Genomic DNA, 23,782 nt, shown 5'->3' with positions numbered 1-23,782 from the left:
AAAATTATCTGTGACTTGAAATTTGCCTATCTTCAGGCGCACAAACGCACTGTTCCCTTCTCACCCGACCTGACCCAGAGACCCACCGGAATAACTCCGGCCATAGGAATATTTCCGCGTTCCTCTGTCCACTCCTAGAAACTAGATATGTGTGCCAGTATGTATCAATATAGTTGCGTAATGAGAAAGCGTTGCGTAATAAATTATTACAGCACTGGTTTCAGTTGCGTAATGACTATTCCCACACTGCATACTTCAGTGCAGGAAAGTAGGCCGTTTCATGACAGATTGGTGTGATGAAAAACAGCCTATTACGATGAGGAATTGCAAAACTGATATTTTCATTGATTGCTACGTCAAAATCGTAGAACATGATTTAAAAAATCGTTCATTTCATAGGGTAAGTACCATTGCTCACCTAGTTTTGTAGGCAATCTTACTTAGTTTTTTTTTCTGATGGTGACGTCAGAATTCTAAACGAGCTAATGGTGAAAAAACGGTTTTTATAACAAAATTCAAAATGGCCGCCAATTTTTTTTGGTGTCAGATGAAAGCTATATCCTTTCTCTATACGATGTCACTAAGTTTGCTTTGTGTTCCAAGGGAATTATGAGACATATCACGTGAAGAAATACCTAAGACTTATCAAAAAATAGGCTTTTCTGCTAGTTGTCTAGCTAGCTGGCGTACGAGGGGTCCACCAATTGAAGAAAACCGAAAGGACAACCCTTTAGTTTTAGCATATACTAGCGATCAGTGACATAAAATTGGAATTCTAACGATCCTATGGTGGCCTGGTTTCAGCGAAATTGCACCTCTATGCTCTGGGCAGTCTAACCAGAGGAGATCATTAGAGAATACTAGTGAACCCGGATATAACAGACATATTTTGATACATGGCGGTTATGGTGCATCGCATTGATCCATGGACGTGCATTATAACCTCATTCATTTCATTTCTTAATTTGATGTCAAATTTATCATCCTAGTTACTTTTTTCTGTCACGTTTACCTCGGTTCCGCGTTATGGAATTTTTCGGAGTTCAGCTTGTGCTTTGAAACAATTCTGTCCGAAACAAAGCTTTGCGTAGTAAATATTGATGAAATAAAAATCAGTAGTTGAAAAGCTACATTAGTGCAAAAACAAATGTGAATCGGCAAAAGTGGAATAAATGTGAACCTGAGGTGTGATCGATCGTGAGCGTTTTCTGGCATGAGCGAAAGAGGGGATGGAAGCGGAGTAGATGGATGGCTTACATGGCGATGACAACTCCACCGTGGCATTCGATCAACTTAGTGAGATTGTTTTGATTTTTATTATTATTTCAAGTTTTATTTACATATCAAAACAAATAGGGGAAAGTGGTCCAAAATGCCACTTTGAGGATTTGTGGCGTGTGTTCGATGTGATTCACTTTCAATTTACATACATTAATTGCTGTTTTACGGGGGTCAGAGTAACTTTTCTTTTAGTTTCAGAGAACGAGTAAGGGCGCTTAAGCCCAGGCTTTAGAGCCAGGACATACGGGAGAAATGCCTGTGTTCCATCCTAGGAAAAGGAGACAAACAACAATGGAGTGCGCATTAACTTTCTTAGCAACGCCACTCCCAACGGTTTTGCATATCTCCCTAAATGGAACGGTTGGTACGGTTGTCCCCGTTTTTTCTCTCACAATATTTCAACATTTTCTGTCTATCATCTATCAATCTGATCGCCGGAAATTTTTGAATTACCTCCAAACCCCAAGTTTGCACAGTGGGCCTGGCCATATTAATATTTGTATCAAATCATTGATATGCTGCAAATATTAATGCTGACAAGAAAATACTGGAAGGAATTTCAGTATTTCCAGGATGCTTTTCAATATTGGCTGTGCAAGCACTTAGAATAGAATAGAAATTTATCATCCTAGTTACTTTGCCACATCGCAAACTTTTGTATTGTTCTTCGTTTTTCACTCAATTTCGAATAAACTATACCACAATTAATGTATGTGATGATTCGATATATTTTTAAATGAAATTCTCATTTTATACATCGTATAAGCAATCTATACCATAAAGCTCCTCATAAACGATATCCAGTAGCACTAAATTTATCAAAGCATATTTTATTCCCAGCAGATTTTCCAGAATTTAACGATCCAATAAAAACTGCTCCTCCATAAAATCAATGCTTACAGATTCCATTCTCTTGCTCATCCCACAGTGAAGCCATAACTTTTCCATTTCAGGGATATTTTTTCCCTCGAACTCATAACTCATTATCAAACAATCTACTGCAGTCCCATAACCAATGCGTTCGTAGCTATCCATTCTCAATCAAGGCTGCTAGCTCTATCTAGCTGCAGCTACAGATATGAGCAAAACCCGGATTGTGTCCGGAGGGCATGGTCTCAAAGAACAACTTCATTCTTCATTTACTACCTAATTATCCGAAAGTGTTTCTCGGTAGGTCGACGCAGCATAAATGCTTCCTTGGGCGTTTTTCTTTTTTCAAATCCTCTGGTTTTCATCCTCCGGCTGCGGATGATAACTTTGCTAACCACTTAGGACATATACATGGTACACCAATGAGGCTGCAATCCTTGGAGTAAATGTAGCCACTGCCACCACCATACGGTAGCTAAACAAGATTGAGCGTTGCCCCGGGATAATTAGGGATAATCTGGTGGTTTCCTCCATGCAGCCACAACTAGCAGCAAACAGAATAAGTAAGAGGAAGCTCAGCAGCGTTGATGATGTTGTCCAAGTGGCTGCGAGCTGCGGTTTGCAGTGACAGTGTTTCCTGCAAGAGGAGAGTAAAGGAGGAGAAATGAATTAAGATCTATTACCTTAACTGTAAAGTAAAGATATGAAATAGAGAAAGGCGTGCGGGCTTTTAATCTTATTTTTTAAAGGAATCTGGTGTGTTCATAGGGCAATTAGTGAGACAATTCTAGTTGTATTGCCGTTGATTGTAAAGACGACGTAACTGCGCGTTTTTCTGGATTTCAGTTGAAAGATTATACTTTGACAATTTTTAAGAAAACGATTTCTCCTAGTATTTTATTTTGAGTTTCTCTAAAAAATCTTTCATGAGTAATTCCTCAAAAAAATTCAAATTTTGGTTTTAATTTGTCAATTAAAGATTCATCTAGGAATTGAGTTCTGTTTGATCTTTCGACCTTGACGCTTGCTCCTACGGGGGCGAGCGACGAAGGCAGGATCAAACATGTCGCGCGTCGGTCTAGTAAGTGAAAAAGTGGCGTGATCGGTTAGTTCTTTTTGATCCTTTGACCTTGACGCTTGCTGCTGGGCAGTGCGTCAAGAAAGCCAAGTTTTTTTTTCCTTTTCGGGTCGCGCGCCTTTTTTTTCTGAGTGCTTTTATATAGCCGAGCAAACGAGTGAGGCTGAGAGTGGATTGTGGCTGCACAGTGAAGGATAAAGGATCAATTGGTGAGCTCGTTTCATGCTACTATTTCTAATCTATAAAATATGTATGACTGCACATTTATTCGTTACAATTGTGGGACGTAAATATGAATTTTCAACAAATTATGAATTGTTCGTCACTGTGAGTGTCGACACAAACTCTGACTCATGAATTATTTATGTTTCACATTTTTTTTTATTTTCAGAACACCCCTTTTTACCTTTATTTTTGTAATTAAAAAAAAAAAAAAAACTTCGAATGGTTCGACACTACAAGTGTAGATTTGCGAAAAGTTCACTTTATTCAACAAACTTTGGATCCACTGTAAGTGGATGTTCCAACCAATCAAGTTTTTTGTTTCTTTTCAAATAAGTAAAATATAATAACACATGCTTTCGTCCTGACAGCTGTAGGAATGTTACATTGAGGTATTTGTTCAACAAACTTTGAATGGTTCGTCACCTCAAGTGTCGGCATAATTTTCCACTACATAGAAATTGTTCATCTATATAAATAAAAATGGAATGGTGTTTGTATGTCACGAAATGGCTTCCGAACGGGTCAACGGATTTGAATGATTATATTTCCGTTTTGTTCGTCAAGTGTTCCGACGTGTTTGTTGTGGAGTTTGTATAAAAATCCCAGTATTTTCATCGGGAAATTCCGAAAAACGGGCGTGATCGGAACTGTCAATTTGTATTGTACAATCCATAACGTTTTTCAACAGCCTACTTGATGGCAAGACGAAGTTTGCCGGGACCACAAGTATCAAATAAAAATATTATATTTTCAAATAAGCATGTATATATCTCACAAATCATTATTTATCATGGTCTAATCGCTTATCAAAGTGAATCCTGTAACCCAACGATCCTTCCCATTAACAAACATCCCTCCCAGTAACCTTTGTGGAGATGCAGAGGTAAACACGGTCTCCAAATAGCAAAGGTTACACACTAACATTCCTTCCCCCAATCCCACCTGACTGCAAGAACGTGGCCGGTGCCGTTATTGACCCTGTATAAATAGAGGCACTGAATTATGCACATTGAAGAAGATTATGGCCAATCCCAGCCAAACTTCTAGTTGATTCTTTGTGCATTTTCACTGACTTCGGTCAATCACGGAATAGCAACCATTGATATGTGTAGTCAGTGTAAGCTAAGCTAAGCTAAGCTAAAAATTTATCTAGGAATTTCTTGAAGTTCCAGTAAATTCAATACTCCTCAAATACACGTTTAATGTATTTTTTAATATTCCATCAGTCTTTTTTCTCATTGCCTCTAAATCTCCACCAAGAATTACTACCAGAACTTCTCACGAGATCAATTAAAGAATTTTAAGTAATCACTTTAAAAATTTTCTTGCTCGTGAATCTTCAAGATATTATCAATGTTTCCTTCAGCGACTTCGGAAACTTCATTTATCATGCTTCTGGATTTTATCCAGAATTTTCTGAACAATTTCATCAGAAACTGATACAAGCCAATTTGTAAATTTTTTTTATAGAAACTTTAGAAATATGTATCAGAATTTCACGTATAACAGTTGTCAGGTATTTCGAGTTTTTTAATGATTTGGTAAGGAATTTCACTGAGGATATCTCCAAGCATTTATCAAAGTTGCCTAAATCAGTTCTATCGTTGTCGTCGTTGAGTACAGACGGAGGAAATTGTGTTTTCTTTGGATTGGATTCTCGTAGTCATCAAAGGAGTTGGCAAGCGCGCTTTGTTTTACGGTCGTTCACTTGTGCTTCAGCTCTCGTTGTTGTTTTCTGTGCCTTAGAAACGGCATAAGTGAAATGATTATCAATACCGTGCAGTTTCGTTTTCCAGCGGGTAGTCCTCAACCTTCTTCTTCTTCTTTCTGGCGTTACGTCCCAACTGGGACAAAGCCTGCTTCAGCAGTGTTCTTATGAGCACTTCCATAGTTATTACCTGAAAGCTTTCTATGTCAGTTGACCATTTTTGCATGTGTATATCGTGTGGCAAGTACGAAGATACTCTATGCCCTGGGAAGTCGAGAAAATTTCCTTTACGAAAGGATCCTCGACCGGTGGGATTCGTACCCACGACCCTCAGCTTGGTCTACTTGATGGCAAGACGAAGTCTTGCTGAATAGCTGCGCGTTTACCGCTACGGCTATCTGGGCTCCTCAACCGTCATGAGTGGAAATAGCAAGTTTCTTGAAGCAGTTGGACACGGACTTGTTATTGATGGAAACCACCTATAAAACAGCTCAAGACCGTTCGCTGTTCATTAAGTTTAAGACCAAAGAAGCTATAAGGACTGTTCATTTTATAAAGTGGATACCTTGTGCATGCTGTATCTTTTTAATTTATCAATGAAATTTCAATCGGTTTTCTGTACATCGTTCGACTAGTATTGTACAATGTTGTGATAATTAAAAATTCTCCAAAATAATTAAATTTCACACGAATATGGAACAACGTTTAAAACGGTCGATTTTTGGAGGTTATCAAAATCAATGATTATTAGAAAATGGCTGGAAAATTCAACAATCTATATTTTTTATTTTCTTGAAAGGCTTGCTCTTCGGGAGCATCATCAATCAGAAGCCTGATGGAAAAAATCCAATTTATTTTTGGAGGAACAATTTTACAAATATGATAAAATCATTTTTCCCCGATATTTTTAGAGAAATTTTTTTTAAATTTGAAGGGGACCGATATGAGTAGAATTTGTTGGTTCAAAGTACGTCCTGACGAAAGTGCTAATATAGTATTAATATGGAAAATAATTCACGCCTCCATCGAGTTACTTATTCAATCCCCACGTCACATATAATGCACAATAGAAAAACAATTACTTTATTTTTAGAAGACCTTTTGAAGTACATTGACAATTATCAATATTTGCAACATTGCTATAATAAAATCAAATTTATTTTCCTCATATTATTTTCATAATACGTTATTCTGAGATTACCAATTGAAATATTCGGAGTAAAATGTTTACAATTCGCGGTAGATCGATAAATATGCGTACATGATTTTGAAAGTATGAGACTTTTTAGTAAAACGACCATAAAGTGTAAAAATTATACATAAGACTGTAGTTTAAACTCGCGATTTAGCTCTTGATTATACAAATATAGTTTCTTTAGTAGTCTAAACTTGTTTTGAACACGCTTTTTACTTTTCTCTTTTGCTGGGAGCGAAAGGATGGTGTATCAGCAAATTTGGCCATAAATGTATAAATCACTAAAGTGACCTAAAGTCAGAGAACGGTGGAATATAATTGATTTTTTAAAAGCTCTACCTTTAGTAGAATAATAAAGGATACAAACATACAAATTGTTCATAAAAATGAGGATTTTTGTCTTGCGAAAAATAATATTAAACTTTGACAAACAGCTTTTCCTAGGAGTTTTTGTAAAAACTATTTAGCTCTTCAACCAAAAGCATTTTCTAAGATCTTATATTTTCATAGCATTGTAGAATAATAGTTGAACGATGCACAGAAAACTGATTACGATTTTATAAATATATAAAAAAGATATAGCATAAACAAAGTGTCCACTTTATAAAATGAACAGTCCTCAACGGAGTCGTTGCGGAAGAATATGGAACCGCGACAATTTGCTTATGCCAACGGTAAATCAGTTAGGGGGAGTGGGGGTATGACGCCCACGTTAAGGAAAATCACCCACGACTCATACTTTCACAATATATTTCGATATGTTTTCATGGTCATGCGAAAAATACTAAACATCTCTGCATTATTTTAACTAACACTCAAAAAGAAAAGTAGAAAACATTAATTAAATATCGAAAAGTATTATTGTTTACAAAATTTCCGTTTTCAAAACACTCGGGGTGAGATGCCCACATGTGCGTCCAAAAGGAACCACAACAACGGGTCAAAACGCGCCATGAAGCAAAGTTGAAAGCAAAAATAAGATAGGTATAGAGTCCGTTTGTTTTCGAGAAGTTCAAGAATCCAACATAAATTTAAATTTCGAAAACAATCTATACAATAAATGTCTTACGAGTGTAGTAAGACATTTTATTTTAAGAACGAGTAGTTACATTTAGGATATCCTAGCTCAAAGTTGACAATATGTTACGACAGATTATGCTTTTAGAAGAGAATTCAAATTCTGGTTGGTTCGAGAATATTGGATATAATATCTTCGTACTTGACAAAGAATATATACTGCTTCGCGTTGAAAAATATGTTAACCAACATGCAAAGCCAGTTTCGCCGCGTCGCAACTTGCTTCACTCTAGTGAGCAATTAAGTATTCTGCGCACTAATGAGAATCGAGTTGCGACGTGACGATGTTGATCTAAAACTGATCTTCGCATTTTGGAGAACCAATTTTCAACGCGGAGCAGTAGGGAGCCGAAGCATATTGTTGGCACTTTTGATTCGATTCGGCAGTGGGGTTTTTTGAAAGCTAAAGCATATTCTACCACAATATGCGTCGTATTGAAGCGCTTCTTAGTGCAAAGTTTCAAACAATTCGGCCGAGAGAAATCCTCCCATGCCATAGTGAATCATGGGAGTGCCCAAGTAGCTCTGCACCCTATACAAAAGTAAAAATAATCAGAGGAAAAAGAACGAAGGAGAAGTGTGTGTCTCGTTAGCCTAGTGAGCAAAGATTTATTTCGCCAATTTGGAATCGACTGGTTCGAACAATAGTACTAAATCGAATAACGGGCTCATTTAGAACATAGAACTAGTAATAACAAAAAAACATGCAGGGACCTTTCATTTCAGATGCATCATAATAACAGTGAAACAGATTATTTATAATACATGAGACATTTTCATTTATAGTAATTTTTTGTTAATGTTACATTTCATACAGTATGTTAAACCAGCAGCGAATTCAGAAGCTTTATTCAAACGCATACATCACATGTGATGCCGTCAGGATCATTAGAACATTGAACTTGATACCACTTTTGGCACTGAATGCAAAGCATCCAGCCAGCACCGTCTCTTGTAATGCTGAAAAGCGTTCCGCAGTAATAACACAAAGTATCTTCCATTTTGCTTCGACTTGTTGATTTTCGGGCACGGGATGTTCGCTGTTTTCCATTGTTCTTAATTTGTTTTATTTTCTTGGAGGCATTTTCTTTCAGGAGCTGTTTACGGTAAGGTGACGATGTCAGCTCCTTAGATTGTTACTTCTTTGTTTGGCGTTTTGGATGAGTTTTCTTATTTTGCTTCTTCGGTGGTTATATATTCGTCAGTTCTTGAGAAGGATCAGTTGATGATTTGTCGTACAACATTTGTCGCTCCGGGATGGTCATGTCGGCCATATCTGTGTTATTATCGCGATAGGACTCCAATTGCAAATTATCCGATGGCTCATGTCGGACCATCTCTGCATTTGAATCATAACCCGACGAATGTGGTAGTGAATCAAAAAGGAAGTAGTTGAAGTTGTGATCAGGCTTTCCAAATGTACAGCCTCGACACGACAGCAGCCGAAAACACCCTGCCGACATTCGCTGTGTGTTTTCACTGCCTCTTGCTGCTGTACGTTTCGCAACAAACATTGAACGTAATGGCAACCAGACACACACGCATGAATGTTGGCTGTATTGGAACAGTCGCTACCAAACGAACTCAGCTGACAGCATTCGTGATCATGTCGTAGTGAGCCGAACGGGCTGTTTCACATTATAACCACCGAAGGGCTGTGACAGTCTTCGGCTACTCAAGCCAGCTGTCGCGAGAATGCTGTCGTGGGCTGTCATGAAACTTGAGATTCACGCTAAACATTTTACACATAAGAATACAATGTTGTACAAAAAGGAGGATATGAACGTATTTTCAGTAATATGATTTGAAAATCATTGATAATATGATAGTGTTCAAAACTATGTTCGTCTTGTAGGTGCATAGTCTAGTGATTGCAGAGCAAACATTTTAAAGATTCAAAAAATACGTGTGAAAATGCTTAAGCGTGAAGTATCACATTGCGCAAAATACAGAACACGAGAGGCCCGACTGCATATTCATTTTGCCAGTACGACGCTCGGGTGTACAAGACATGTTATGAATGAACAACCGAATTTGTCATCGGCAAACGAACACACTACAGGCAGTGTGACCAAACTGCCGTGTGCTGTACAAGACGGCTTCGTTACATGTCGCACGACCACCTCATGGTAGGCTGTCATGGATAGTTCATTCGAAAGGCTGTCATGGAAAGCAGTTGATGACAGCCGTCGAAATACTGTCGTGAGGCGGTACATTTGGGAAGCCTGGTTGTGATATACTGAAATATCGTAGATGTCTGATGCGGAATAGTTTTCAGTGGTGATGGAATCAATCGTGACATCTCCAACTATAGGGTGATGTGCTAGTGTCCATCGTATTAAGCATTGATCAGTGAGAACTCCAATTTTCCCAGTTTTGCAGTGAATGATGCTGATACAAACCGATGCCAAACAATTCTTTCTCAAAACGGCTTTAACATTGTACAATAACATTTTGATAAATCTTAATCTATTTTTGTAAATAATGCAAATAAAATGCATCTTACCGTATTCTCAATCCGTCGTATCGTTTTCAACCCCGTCGCAATCAGTTTCCAGATTCGTCTCACAACTTACGGCTCACTGTGTGTATTGAGTGGTTAAAACACAACATATCAACACTTTAATAAAATGTTTTACTAGAATATATAGATCTACGGGCTTCTCCCCATTCCTTCTGCATGATAGTACTAATACTAATTTCCTTTAAAATTAATTGTTCGTCATCAAAATTCAGCCCAAACATATGAACACCATTCCTTTTGACCGTACAATTATGGCATTTGCTCACAGTACAGCGAAAACAACACAATCAAAGGAACCGTATTTTTACGTCGAGCGTCACTTACACATTAATGCGCACAAGCTTTTTTTTTTTCTCAGTACGACGGATTGAACTTTGTTTACATTCTCAATTATACGCGGCGGTTGAGGAAATTTCGTAAAATTTGGTGATTTATAGAACTTTTACGACGTGTGATTGGAATGAAATCCTTCAGTGATGAAGTACGAAGGTTTTCCATAGTGAAAATAAGTGCCCGGCGAAGTAAGTAACCCACGGGGGGCGGAAAGAAACTTGTGTTGGAAAGTGGTGTGGCTCAATCGATCGTTAAGCATTTCTCTCAAATCGTGTTCGTCCATGCGATTTCGGTGAAAAAGTGCAAAGTGGATAATTGAACTGAAGTTATTTACCGAAATACAGTGGTTTTATTGCATTTTTGGTGTACAAGTGTACAAACCATAACAGCTTTCACAAAATTACACTTGGATAATGGATCTATGTTGCAGGTAAGTTTCAATATCCGCCGTGGTGGAACATTTAAAGTTTGATACGACGTATTGTAGCACTTACGACGAAGTAGAACAAAACCCTACCGTAATAAATGGAAGGATCGTACTCACAACTATCTGGTGCTTTGATCATTATTAACGATCTCAATGTGGCCGAACGATGAGATGCTTTCAATTCCAACTGTATTGTCTGCAACATAGCAACATGAATCACCTTGTGGAACTACAGACAGCGAAGTTAACAGTGTTTGAGCAGTTGTCGATACCAATGGGTAACCGTCGGTGGGAAGCTTTTCCATCCTTCCATCCTTGATATCCCGACATGTTTTGAACAACACCACTTGTTGGAGCTGTGTTGCATTCTGAAGCGAAATTGTCTTCAGAGGTGATATGATGAATCGTAACGGTTCCATCATCCGAAAGACTGTAATACACGGCAGGATCCAACACCAACATTTCGTTCGTATCTGTTAATGAAGCAATCGGTTTGGAGTTTTCAATTTCAAATCCGATTGAACCGTCTTGCTGTGCATTGGAGCTTGATTAGTTTAACTGAATCTCAACATCAGCTGTTTCGGTTCGTTGTCACGGATAAAATGATCTGCTGATACAAAATCTTCCTCGGAGAAAACCTGAGGGTTGACAGGGTAGATACCAGTTGCTCTAAATCCGTTCTTAGCCGTTGAAATAGATGCACTCGCGGTGAATACTTCGTTTATCAAAGCTGCTACGTTGTAGATGGTAACTGTTTTCCCTGGATTTTTCTTCAAGAAACTGTTAACAGCTTTCGAGTAGTTCGATTACAATGGTCCCATAAAAGAAACATCTAACGGTTGCAGTTTATGAGACTTATGTGGTGGAATTGACAGAATCTTCACATGATTCTATCTGGCCTTTTCAATCATGTCCAAGTTTCTTGTGTCGCTCGAATGCCCATCAAGGATTAGTAGTATACGGGCACATCCTGCGTCGGATGAGCTACTGATAAAAAATGGTCGAACCACATGGAACAAGTTGTTGTTGTGTTCCATCCATTCTCATTACACGCAAAAATCGTCTCCGGTGGTGCACCCAGCTTTAGTGCATCATTCATTCGCTTCCGAGGAAATATGAGCATTGGAGCCAGATACTGTCCGCTTGTTGACATGGCCATGATTGCGGTAGTGTTGACACCTCTCTCGCCTGATGATACTCCGGGAACCTGCAGAACTCCTTTTTTCGCAAATACTTTCACACTCCTGGTAGGCACCTGAAATGTATGTTTATGAGTAATATAAGTTTAATCGAAGTTCAAAATTGACTCATCGTGCTGAAACCCGTTTCATCGGCGTTCCAAATCCGACTTGGTGGATATTTACAGCTGCCGTTGTTCGTAGTGAAAAGTTAAAGAAAGTCCAACGCTGCTACGATTGAATCCTTTCAGGTGAGCAAGAGAAGTAGCTTCCGGCTTCCTGATCGACAATCCTGGGTGCCTCTTCAAAAACCCATCAAGCCAGTCATGTCCTGCCAGTTCTGTTTCGCATAGCATAGCATAGCATAGACTGACTGTACATGTCAATGGTTGCTACTCCGTGATTGATCGGAACTGGTAATAATTGCACTGCGATCCAAATGAATAAGGGATGGGAGTTTCCGCTTACTCTCGGAGTGCAATTTTAGCAGATCTAATATTATTGATCAATAACGGCGCCGGCCAAGTCCTTACAGTCAGTTGGGATAGGAAAGGAATGTTAGGGTGTAATGATTGTTGCTTCTAGAGACCGAGAATACCTCTGCATCTCCACAATCACCACGGGAAGGGTGTTTATTAGTGAAGAAGGAAAAGATCTGGGAGTCACCTTTGGTCGGTGATGCGATCCATGGATAAGGAGGAAAAATACGATTTATACTTAAAGCTAGTTTTTAGTTTTGTCTCAAAAAGTTTTTGGTAGTAAATTTAAAATAAACGTCAACATCTATAATGTCGAACCATTCAAAAGAAGTTTTTATTAATGGCGAAATTAATGCGTATATCTTAAATTATATGGAACAGGAATAATGCCGACACATGTAGTGACGAACCATACATAGTTTGTTTGAAAATTACAACATTTATGCCTCAAGAAGAAAAGTCTTTGGTAGAAGTTTTAAAATAAACGTCGACATTCATGATGTCAAAAAATTAAAAAAATATTTTAAGAAATGTCAAAAATTTTATGTTCATTAGAATTGTATAAAATAGGCATAATGCCGACACTTACAGTGACGAACCATACAAAGTTTGATTGCATATTACAAAAAAAGTAACGCTTTCATGAAGAAATGTGTTATCATAAGCGTGAAACAAGCTCACCAGTTGGTAATCCATCCTCGACTGAATACGAATATCTTTTCGCACTCACACAGCGCGAACAGCAAAACTTCTCGGCGCCCCGAAAACGAACCGTCTTGCTTGGGCTTTCCAAAACACTGCCCAGCACAACACGCGAACCGAAAACCAAACTCCCGGCCTCCCGGAAACGAAGCGTCTTGTTTAGGCTTTCCAAAACACTGTCCAGCACAACACGCGAACCGAAAACTAAACTCCCGGCGTCCCGAAAACGAACCGTCTTGATTGGGCTTTCCAAAACACTGCCCAGCACAACACGCGAACCGAAAACTAAACTCCCGGCGTCCCGAAAACGAATCGTCTTGCTTGGGCTTTCCAAAACACTACCTAGCACAACTCACGAACCGAAAACCAAACTCCCGGCGTCCCGAAAATGAATCGTCTTGCTTGGGCTTTCCAAAACACTGCCCAGCACAACACGCGAACCGAAAACTAAACTCCCGGCGTCCCAAAAACGAATCGTCTTGCTTGGGCTTTCCAAAACACTACCTAGCACAACTCACGAACCGAAAACCAAACTCCCGGCGTCCCGAAAACGAATCGTCTTGCTTGGGCTTTCCAAAACACTGCCCAGCACAACACGCGAACCGAAAACTAAACTCCCGGCGTCCCGAAAACGAATCGTCTTGCTTGGGCTTTCCAAAACACTGCCCAGCACAACACGCGAACCGAAAACTAAACTCCCGGCGTCCCGAAAACGAATCGTCTTGCTTGGGCTTTCCAAAACACTGCCCAGCACAACACGCGAACCGAAAACTCCATGTCCTGCCAGTTCTGTTTCGTGACAGAAACGATGTTTGATGTGTTTTCTCTCCGCCAACTGGTAGGCAAGATTTCTACCGTCGTGTCTGGACAAGCCGGTTCCATAACTACTCATGTCCGTAATGTGATTGACCATCTCCTGTTCTTGGGCACTGTTAAACACCGAAAGAAAGCTTCCAAGCACGGAATATTCCAGGTTTGATCCGCTGGCTGCGATAGCCATGTATTGTGAGAGAGTTTTCCGTGGAATTCCGTATATTTCTGATACCTTACGTTTGGGCAGTCCTTGCTGGACAGCTCTCACAGCATCCGACAATTTTCCGACGGACCTGGAACGCCTAGTGGACTTCCGGATGTATTTTCGAGGCATTTTGGATACCGCACTGACGAACTTTTATTTCAACTTTGTTTGTTTATACGTTTTTCAGCAGAGCCGTCTAGATGCATTGCTAGCAGATTTGCTGGTTTTTCGTGACATAGTTTTTTTTCAATGTTTAGATGAAATTTAATGTTTAATTTTACGGACATGGTTGGAAAAGATACATGCTGTTATATCATGCTTTATTGATAGTTTGATGAATATTAAATGCAGTGAGTTTCAAGAAAGATAATTTGTTGTTGATGAATAGTACATCTTTGAGTAGCAAAAATAAATAGATGGCAAATCTGCCAGCACTGACAGTGAACATACTGATTCTTTGTCACCATGGTAGGGCGATTAACCCCATTTAAACATATGTTATAAAACCGTGTTTTTTGTGAAAAATAAATTTATTTTGAAGTTTTTTGTTTTTACTCAGGCGATAAGAAGGATAATTTTTATTGAAGTGAGTATAAAGATTATATCACTAGGGAATTTTTCGGCTTCGCAGTCACCAAAGCAATCAAACGATTATTATTTTTCTTGCTTCCAACGTTTCGGTGTTTATTACACCTTCTTCAGGGAATTCTACAAAAACGAGACATTTATGTGAATCTAATTAATTGAATACAATTTGCTCGAGTCTTACAGAACTTATAATCGTTCTCGTTCTGAAGGCCCTATTTTAGAAACATCCGTCTGAATTTGAAAAAGTGTTGGCACAAAACCTACAAAAATGCTTAATATGTAATAACTGATACTGAATTTCTTAGATATTATACTTTCTGAACGCAAAACATCGAAAAAAAACTGTATCTGAATTCGGATTGCACTTTTCCTACTCAATCAACGGTCAATTTAGTTGATTGCAATGGTGGATATTGTGAGGGTTAATAGTGGACATTGGGTAGGCATAACTTGTATGGATCTAGTCGATTGGGTGCTATTGAATTGTTGTATGTGTTCTTGTGTTTATTTGGTACGACTGTTTGTTTTTAAGTGTGTGTAGAATGCCTATATACACTCCCGTGCAAAAGTTTGGGTTCACCCCCTCAAGCCACACGCACATCATTTTTGTCAATATCTTTGCCATTTTTCAACCGATTTTAATAGTTTAAAGCTTTTCTGAGCGCAAATAATGACGCGTACATGATTGGTTTGGGATTTCACAGATTTAAGTAAGTTCAGGTGAACCCAAACTTTTGCACGATACACCATACTGAGGGGTGAACCCAAACTTTTGCACGATGACTTGACTGACTGTTTCATTGATTTTGAATACTTTCCAGACTTTTCCGCCAAAATTTCGTGGGGTCACTTCAAAGAATATAAGATTACGATTCTAATGACACTTTGATTTGAAATTTTGGTCGACCCAATGCTGAGGAAATTTGTAATGTTTTTTCAGTGTGGTTTTTGAAAAATTTCACAATTTCAAGTAAATATTTAGTATACAAAGTTCAAAGAATGTTTTTGGAAAAATACATGCGAAGTAAGAATAACTCTTTGCCTTTGGAATGCGGCTTAAAGAGTTTGAATTGGACGTGTAATCACAGAGATATGGACTGAACACTTTTGCATGTTTTTTAGGGGGTGAACCCAAACTTATGCACGGGAGTGTACATTGAACTGAGGTTGTCAATGTCAGATCTCTTGTTCACTGTGTGAGGAGTGTTTATGATTTTACATATTTCGAGAATTGATAGAGCTGTCTGTCTTCTATGGTGATCCAATATTGTTGTTTTTTTGATTACAGGCTAAAATTATGACAATTTAGCATTCAAATGGAATTGTAATTAGTTTTCAGTCAAATGTTTCGAATAAGACAAGATGGTTGCAAACGGCAGAATTGCTGTAGTTCATTCAATTTATCTATTTGACTCTTTTATCATCATCCTAAACGTCTATAACAACTTACGGTAACACGTTCACATTGTAATATAACTTATTGCGGATGGTTTTTTGACCAAATTTGCAGTTTGGTTACAAAACAAAAGGTAAGATACAGTCAAACCAAAGACAAAATAAATACGTAGTAGTCGCAAAGACGAAATAAAGACCTTCATATCTCTTGCCAGGGATTGCATCCTGAGAAAATTAAGAGAATCTCTCACGTATCGCTCTCTGTAACTATCATAATAGCAACACATTATGAATGACTGTTTATCGTATACTGCTACAACATCGATCAGATCGGGGGAATAGCAGTGCATGATAAAACCCCTCTAAACAAGCTCCAAACCTGGGGGACACTATTGCTATCGGAAGTTCGGGGATTGTTTATCGTGCCAGTATAGTAAAACACGGTAAACAAGCGAGAAAAATGCATTTTATCAGCGCTCTCTCTTTGGGGCTCTCGTTCGCTGCTTCTATTTATCAGATTTGTTACAACTACAACAATAAATTGCTTTGATCGTGCTTCAATATCAAATGTGAGCGAATTCTGCAACGCCTGTATTTTGCAGTTGCTCAAAATGGTATGGTACATGAGGTAATAAGATCAAAACCTAGTATGCTGTGAAAAGTTTACACGTTAACTATCAAGTTAGTTAGGGAGATCTTCCAGTACCGGACACCGTCGAAAAATTGAGAAATCATGGTCCAATTAAGATGGTGTATTAGAAGAAAAGGCATGAACAGCTCCGAACACTCTGGCAAGAATTCGTTTGTAGAAAATTTAATTTATTGAATATGTTTGGGAAGAAATAGTAATTTTGGGCTACACTCAAAATATCTATCACTTCAATACTACGTGCAACTCGTAGAAAATCTTAACGCTCAAGTTGGCCAGGAGCAAGAATTCAGACCCACTATTGGAAAGTTCAGCGCCCACCGGCTGACGAACGAAAATGGCTTACGCCTAATTGATTTCGACGCCCCCAAGAATATGGCCATTCGTAGCACCTACTTCCAGCACAGCCTTCCATACCGATACACCTGGAGATCACCACAGCTGACAGAATTACAAATCGACCACGTTCTGATTGATGGACGGCACTTTGCCGATATTATCGACGTCAGGACCTATAGTGGCGCTAACATCGACTCTGACCACTTGACCTGGTGATGGTTGATTGCGCCTAAAACTCTCCGTCGTTAATAACGTACGGTACCGACGGCCGCCCCGGTACGACCTACAGCGGCTTGAGTAACCGGATGTCGCAGCTGCATACGCGCAGCACCTCGAGGCTGCATTACCGGGAGAGGGTGAGCTGGATGAATTAATTATAAAAAAAAATCAAATGTTTGGTTAGGATTCGAACCCAGGACTCTTGTATACTAGACGAGCGCTTTACCTACTAAGCTACCGAGCAACTTAGAGACCCAATAACTTAAATGGTTACAAGTTTCGAATTCAAATCCCCACAGATCACGCAGACCCTTTTCACCCATAATTTATCCATCTTTACCACGCGTAATGAGTTGATTAATTTACAAACTAGTAGTTTACTGTCGATTTGATGGTTTTATAATTAATTTCTGAGCTTGTTGATACTTCTTTTGACATGTTCTCCCGAGCAGACGGGTGCGAACTTACTCAAACCTAGCCAGTTCGGGAGTATGTGATGTTTGTTATGCGTTGGTATACACTCGTGAGCTGTTTCGTGATACGAACATCACTGTTTCTTAGACAAATGCTTTGCGTAAATGCTTGTTAAATGCCTGAAGAAATCCTTGAAACAATTATGATGAAATCTTAACTATAACTCATTAAAATCCGGTCGTATAACTCCATGTAAAAGTACAAAACCAAAGCTACGATGATAATAAATCTTCGAGCTGTTTAATGGAATACCTATTAGTAAATGAACTGGATGAAACGCGGAAGAAATATTTCCTCGAATTTTCCATACGTCAATTTAGGGCCTCCTAGCCCGTGAATTTTTTTCCACAATAATAAAATTAAGAGGATTTACGTCCTACGTGGTTTAGGAAATTTTAATTTTGTTAGAAATTGATGAATACCTCCTAATAGAAATCCTGGCTACGTCCATGCCAATACCTCTAAGATATGATAACTCAAAATCCATTGATAAAAAAGTCATCACGTTTCGATGATAACAGAAAAGAGGAAGGTGAATTTATGATAATTTATTATAAACATATTACAGTCTGGTTATGCGATTGTTTTGATCGGGAACCTGAATGCAAACTAGCCACCTCTTTTTATTTATGCAATATTGTACTAGAGCTTAGTTTGCATTTTGAATATATCCATGTCCGTAGAAAAAAAGCATATTAATGAGAACATGAATTTTGATCATATTGGCGGCTTCGTAAACTATGTGACCATGCACAGTAAAAGAAAGATTTGTTTTCCATATGTTTGCTATCATATGACTACATCAGGATTGGGTTCCCATCACAACAGGATGAAGTTCTCTCGCAAGTCCAGGAAAGTGCCTGTGTGAAGTGAAAATTCATAGGAACACGTGCAAACTGCTTGTTGGAGCTTAACTTATATCATACCCACACAGTACAAAATAATCCAGAGGGTTTGAAAGTTAATCAGAAAATGTGAACGAAATTCTCAATTGCCTCAGGCTTGTTGCGATAAAGTGTGGTTGGTTTACACAGCTCGCTACCCATTATATGGAAATGATGAGTTTCTGAATAAACCATGACTTGTGGGCATTGAAAAAGGCAGTGCACATTGGTACGATGGAAAGGAAATGCAACTGACATGCAAAATGGATACTGTTCGTCGATGTTCTTCAAATTTGTTCGTGTTGACTGCAGTGAATTGAAAAATGCACGGAAAACATACATTTTATATGTCGTTAACGAGGGGGCCTTCCTTAGCCGAGTGGTTAGAGTCCGCGACAAAGCAAAGCCATGCTGACGGTGTCTGGATTCGATTCCCGGTCGGTTCAGGATCTTTTCGTAATGGAAATTTCCTCGACTTACCTGGGCATAGTGCATCATCGTATCTGATACACGATACGAATGCGAATATGGCTACTTTGGCAAAGAAAGCTCTCAGCTAATAACTGTGGAAGTGCCCATTGAACACTGAGCTGAGAAGCAGGCTCTGTCCAAGTGAAAAAAAAAAATAAGAAGAAAAAGATTTGCAACTGATGGTAATCATGTATATTTAATCCGTTTAATAAGATATTATTGAAAACTCCTTGCACAACTTTTTGTTACTTGGCTAGGTAGCTTAGTGGGTAAAGCGCTCGTCAAGCATACAAGAGTCCTGGCTTAAGTCCCAGCCGAGCACGTGGATTTTTTCATAATTTTACCCATAATTTGTCCATCTTTACCACGCGTAATGGGTTAATTAATTTAATAACCATGCGGATTGGATTACCGAACAGCTCAATATAAGCGTCAATTTATATTTTGTTATTTACAGTTGCCTATATTTTTGTTATTATTTTGTTATTTCAATGGCAAAATATGATATTATTTTTTTTTTAGTTTTTATGCCATACAAACTTGATTATTATTTTTGAACGGTCGTGTTTTGTTTTGCTGCACGTTATTTTTCGTGCTCTCATTTCCGCGCTTTGGCCGATGATTTGGCTGGTACCATGCCATCCGGATTTCAATTCGGAAGTAAATGTTGGAAAAACGCCGTGAATAATCCTTCCAGGCGTGTTCAGTGTGATGTAATTTGCCTGATTCTTACTGGGTTTTTTAATATTGTGCGTCGCGCTTGTATTGCGGCCAATGGTACTACGCCTCAAGGACGGATGGTCCGAGAATAAAAACAAATGATGTTAAAGTGAGAATTAGAAATGATGCTGATAAAACATGTTCAAAATGTGATCTGGCAACGACAAATGGTATGGGGCTCTGCACTGTTTTGATTTTGCATGGGATTTTGACGTTTACTGGCCTTGTTGTTTACAAATTTTGTGAAGGGGTGAAAGAGAGAGAAAGATTTTTGTGCAGAGCCCTATATGCATCACAAGGAGAAGAAAATGGATGCCACCCAGAGGAAAAAAGAAGAAGAAGAAAATCGATTGCTGATTGGATTTGATGACACCGCCGCCTTGTATAGATTTTGGTAAAATTATTCTGATTACATATTTATTGCTACTTAAAAATTAAATACGCGCCAGTTTCGAAGTAAACATCTTCGAAACAGGAAGTGTGTATGTATTATCATTACCCATTTGATAACGGTTATGCATATATGCGTGGCTTTTTGTTAGTGAAAGTGACTTCTGAATAGACGTGTCTCTCCAGCCATTCTGAAATGGGTCACTGGATCTGCAATAGAGCTATCACCTTTTAACTCCCGGACTGAAGTTTTTGCAAATATGTACCGTAAAACGGGGTAACTTTGATAGTTTTTTCGAAGAAAACTTGAATATTTATGCATGTTGTTTCAAAAAATTTTAATTCATATTTTTAAAACAAGTACTGGTATCCTAACTATCGATTCCAGTTGATAGATTTCCAAAAGATTTATTCTTAATGGATATATAATTTTTCATATAATCGAAAGTCGGTTTTCTGTTTTCGGGTAACTTTGATAATGGAGCATCACTCGAACAAAATTGAATAAATTATAGAACATTTGTAGGGCGTTGCATATCTTTAGGCGTTTAACGTTATATGGAAATTTCTGACTTAGATTACAAAAATGGCCCCAGTTTGTAAACATAGTATTCGCTAAGAGTTTTGAGATCGAATTCGAGTTCTACTATAACTAGGCTGTCAAGTATAAGTGACGAATTCATTATAACTTCATCAAATAGTGATCGTAGAACAGATTGTTTGAGAGCATTTCAAAATTGCTAAAATCTTATAAATTTTCCATATTTGCATATAAATCCTCAAATGTACTTGATTCCAACGGAAATAGCTTTAACATGAAGTGTCATACTAATACTCTTTACTTTTGCATTCGTTTTTCTTAACAGATTAATAGGAACTTTGTTATTTCGTTTCGTATGTTGAGAGTCTCGCATTATCAAAGTTACCCGCATTATCAAAGTTACCCCGTTTTACGGTACTACATTTTTGCTGAAAACTTTTTTTTTCATAATATCACTGCCGGACAGTAGGGGTTAGATGGATGTGTTTGTGATCCAAACTTGATTATTATTTTTGTTATTTTAACTTTTATTTCAAACAAACAAAGAACAAATTTTGCTATTTAAACATTCTATTTTAATGGTAAATTTTGTTATTCTTATGCAATTCTTCTCTACCCGGGCTCTTCATGTAGTTGAGAGTTAGTGTCGCCAATAAGGCCTTTCGGATAACCCGAATAAAACAGTTTTTTGTTCTTTTTACAGAAGAACGAAACACCGATGGAATTAGACCTTTAGAGTATAGTGGGGCAAAAATTCGAGTGGGGTAAAAGTTTCTTTTTAAGATTTCTAGCTCAATTCAAAACAAATCTTATAAATGTCATGGTGGTTCGAATGCTATTCAAGTAAGAGACTTTCACTCCAAATATCATAAAAATCGATTGAGATTTGGAAAAGTTATGGCTATTTGTTGTTTTTCGACGTGAATATTGTGTTTTTTGGTCTAACTTTCGTTGCATGGAACCAATTGAAGATAAAATCTTTTTCAATATTTTATGTAAGGGCGTTTCTAGGCCTATCATAGGGTTGCTTTGAGGTGTATTAGTTTTTGCATAAATGCTTGAAAAAAAAAATTTTGGCCCATAGTAGGGCAAAAGTTCGAATCAGCGGGGCAAAAGTTCGACCCATGTATAAAATCATGGAAAAATTTGCAAATTGCCTAAAATCCATATATTATCTTCAAATATAGTTGAATTTGTCTGATCGTGTGAAAATTGTCACCAAAATTTTACATTTCCACTTAGTTTTGCAAAAAACTGCTATTTTTGAGTATATTACAATTAACTCGGTTTTGGGCAATTTTTTGATGAAAATTTAGTGTGTATTTTTCGTTAAACTTAAGTTTACGGCTGGTGTAAGGTATGCCTGTCATAAAAGGGTCGATATTTTGTGTTTTAGCCTGCAAACTTTTGCCCCACACTAGATTCGAACTCTTGCCCCACCGGTGGGGCAAAAGTTCGAATAAGACAATCAATTTTGAAACTGTTATAACTAAAAATGAGTAAATATTATGACACAAGTTTGTTCAGCAAAATTATAGCCAATATGTTGAAGGTTCACTGTATGTTATTTGTTTTGTTTTAACTGCTATTGTTTTCCTGGAAACTTTAATTATACCACTAAGGTCGAACTTTTGCCCCACCTTACTCTACGCCTTTTTGGCACTAAGATTAATGTATCTAATCAGGTAATGAGTCAAAAAAGCTTGCATGACCTTCGGTCAATGCCGGCGAATCTTTGGTACAATGCACAGTGGTCCAGGAATCAGTTTTACGCGGAAAGATGCATTTTGAGCTTTAGAATGAAACATTAGACAAAAACGGTCTTCTACAAAGTTGTTTGTGTTAGTTAAGCCCTTTGTTTGGTGTTATTGAAAATTAGGATGGACCACATTTTCATAGAAATTGTGTAACTAACTTTCTTATTTGTAGAAATTATATTATACATGCTTCAGCTAATTTATAAACCATTCAATTTCAAGAAACTTTGCTAAAAAAGGTTTTTTTCTTCTTCTTCTTCTATCCGGTGTTACGTCCCAACTAGGACAAAGCATGCTTCTCAGATTAGTGTTCTTTTATGAGCACTTCCACAGTTATTAACTGAGAGCTTTCTTTGCCGATTGACCATTTTTGCATGTGTTTAATCGTGTGGCAGGTACGAAGATACTCTATGTCCTGGGAATCGAGAAAATTTCCTTTACGAAAAGATCCTCGACCAGCGGGATTCGAACCCACGACCCTCAGCATGGTCATGCTGAATAGCTGCGCGTTTACCGCTACGGCTATGTGGGCCCAAAGTTTTTTTGTGTCTCTTAAATTGACCGATTTAGAGCTTTTTTCCTGCAGTGACATAGGGTGGTCCGAACAAAACTGGTTTTCTGGCTCTAGAGTTGTCAATTCAAATTTCTCATCAAAGTAGTCTATGAAACACTTTTAGAGCTGCGTAATTTGGTGAGTGAAGAAACTCGCTATCTCCTTCCGTTTAGGAGTTATTGTTGTTTTTCTCTCAAAAACATGCCTATTTTGATTGTGAGTTACTTTGATTGGGGCAAACATAAAAAATATCTTTTGACGGCATTCAATAGACAAAATAAAATTGTATATTATGTCAAAAAACTACAGATGTGTTATTTTTGTAACTCTAATAAAATGCCTTGAAAAACAAAGGATTTTAAGCAGAAAAACTTTAATAACTTCTGAACTAAAATAGATATCATCAATATTTTTGCATGAAAATTTGCGTTTTGTTAAGCTTTTAAAGTCGTTCATAGACCGCTTTGACGAGAAATCTGAAATAAGAAAGATAGGGCTCTAAAACTATTTTGAAGATTTTCATAGTATGTATTTCATTATTATTTTGCATTTTGAGCATGGAAATGAAATTTTAGACAAAAATGATCTTCTACAAAATTGTTTCTAAAAATGTAAGCTTTCATACTGTGTCATTTGAAACTAGGGTGGTCCACAATATCACACATATCATATAATCAACTTTTTTATTTGCAAAAATACTGGCATAT

At 37.9% G+C, this 23,782-nt stretch overlaps 1 protein-coding gene across 1 annotated transcript in view; it reads right to left on the bottom strand.

Moving 5' to 3' along the window:
• Nucleotides 1–1,879: 1,879 nt before the first annotated feature.
• LOC5567406 (allatostatin-A receptor) overlaps nt 1,880–23,782 on the bottom strand; it is a 395,031-nt gene continuing 373,128 nt past the window's right edge. The window contains exon 5 of the transcript XR_002502618.1: nt 1,880–2,788. The gene's annotated coding sequence lies outside the window, so the exon portion shown is untranslated. The remainder of the gene's footprint in view (nt 2,789–23,782) is intronic.

The sequence above is a fragment of the Aedes aegypti genome, chromosome 1 (assembly GCF_002204515.2).
Source record: "Aedes aegypti strain LVP_AGWG chromosome 1, AaegL5.0 Primary Assembly, whole genome shotgun sequence".
In the NCBI taxonomy this organism is placed as follows: domain Eukaryota; kingdom Metazoa; phylum Arthropoda; class Insecta; order Diptera; family Culicidae; genus Aedes; species Aedes aegypti.
Note: the sequence above shows the minus strand (reverse complement) of the source record. Positions and strands in the feature narration are given on the sequence as shown.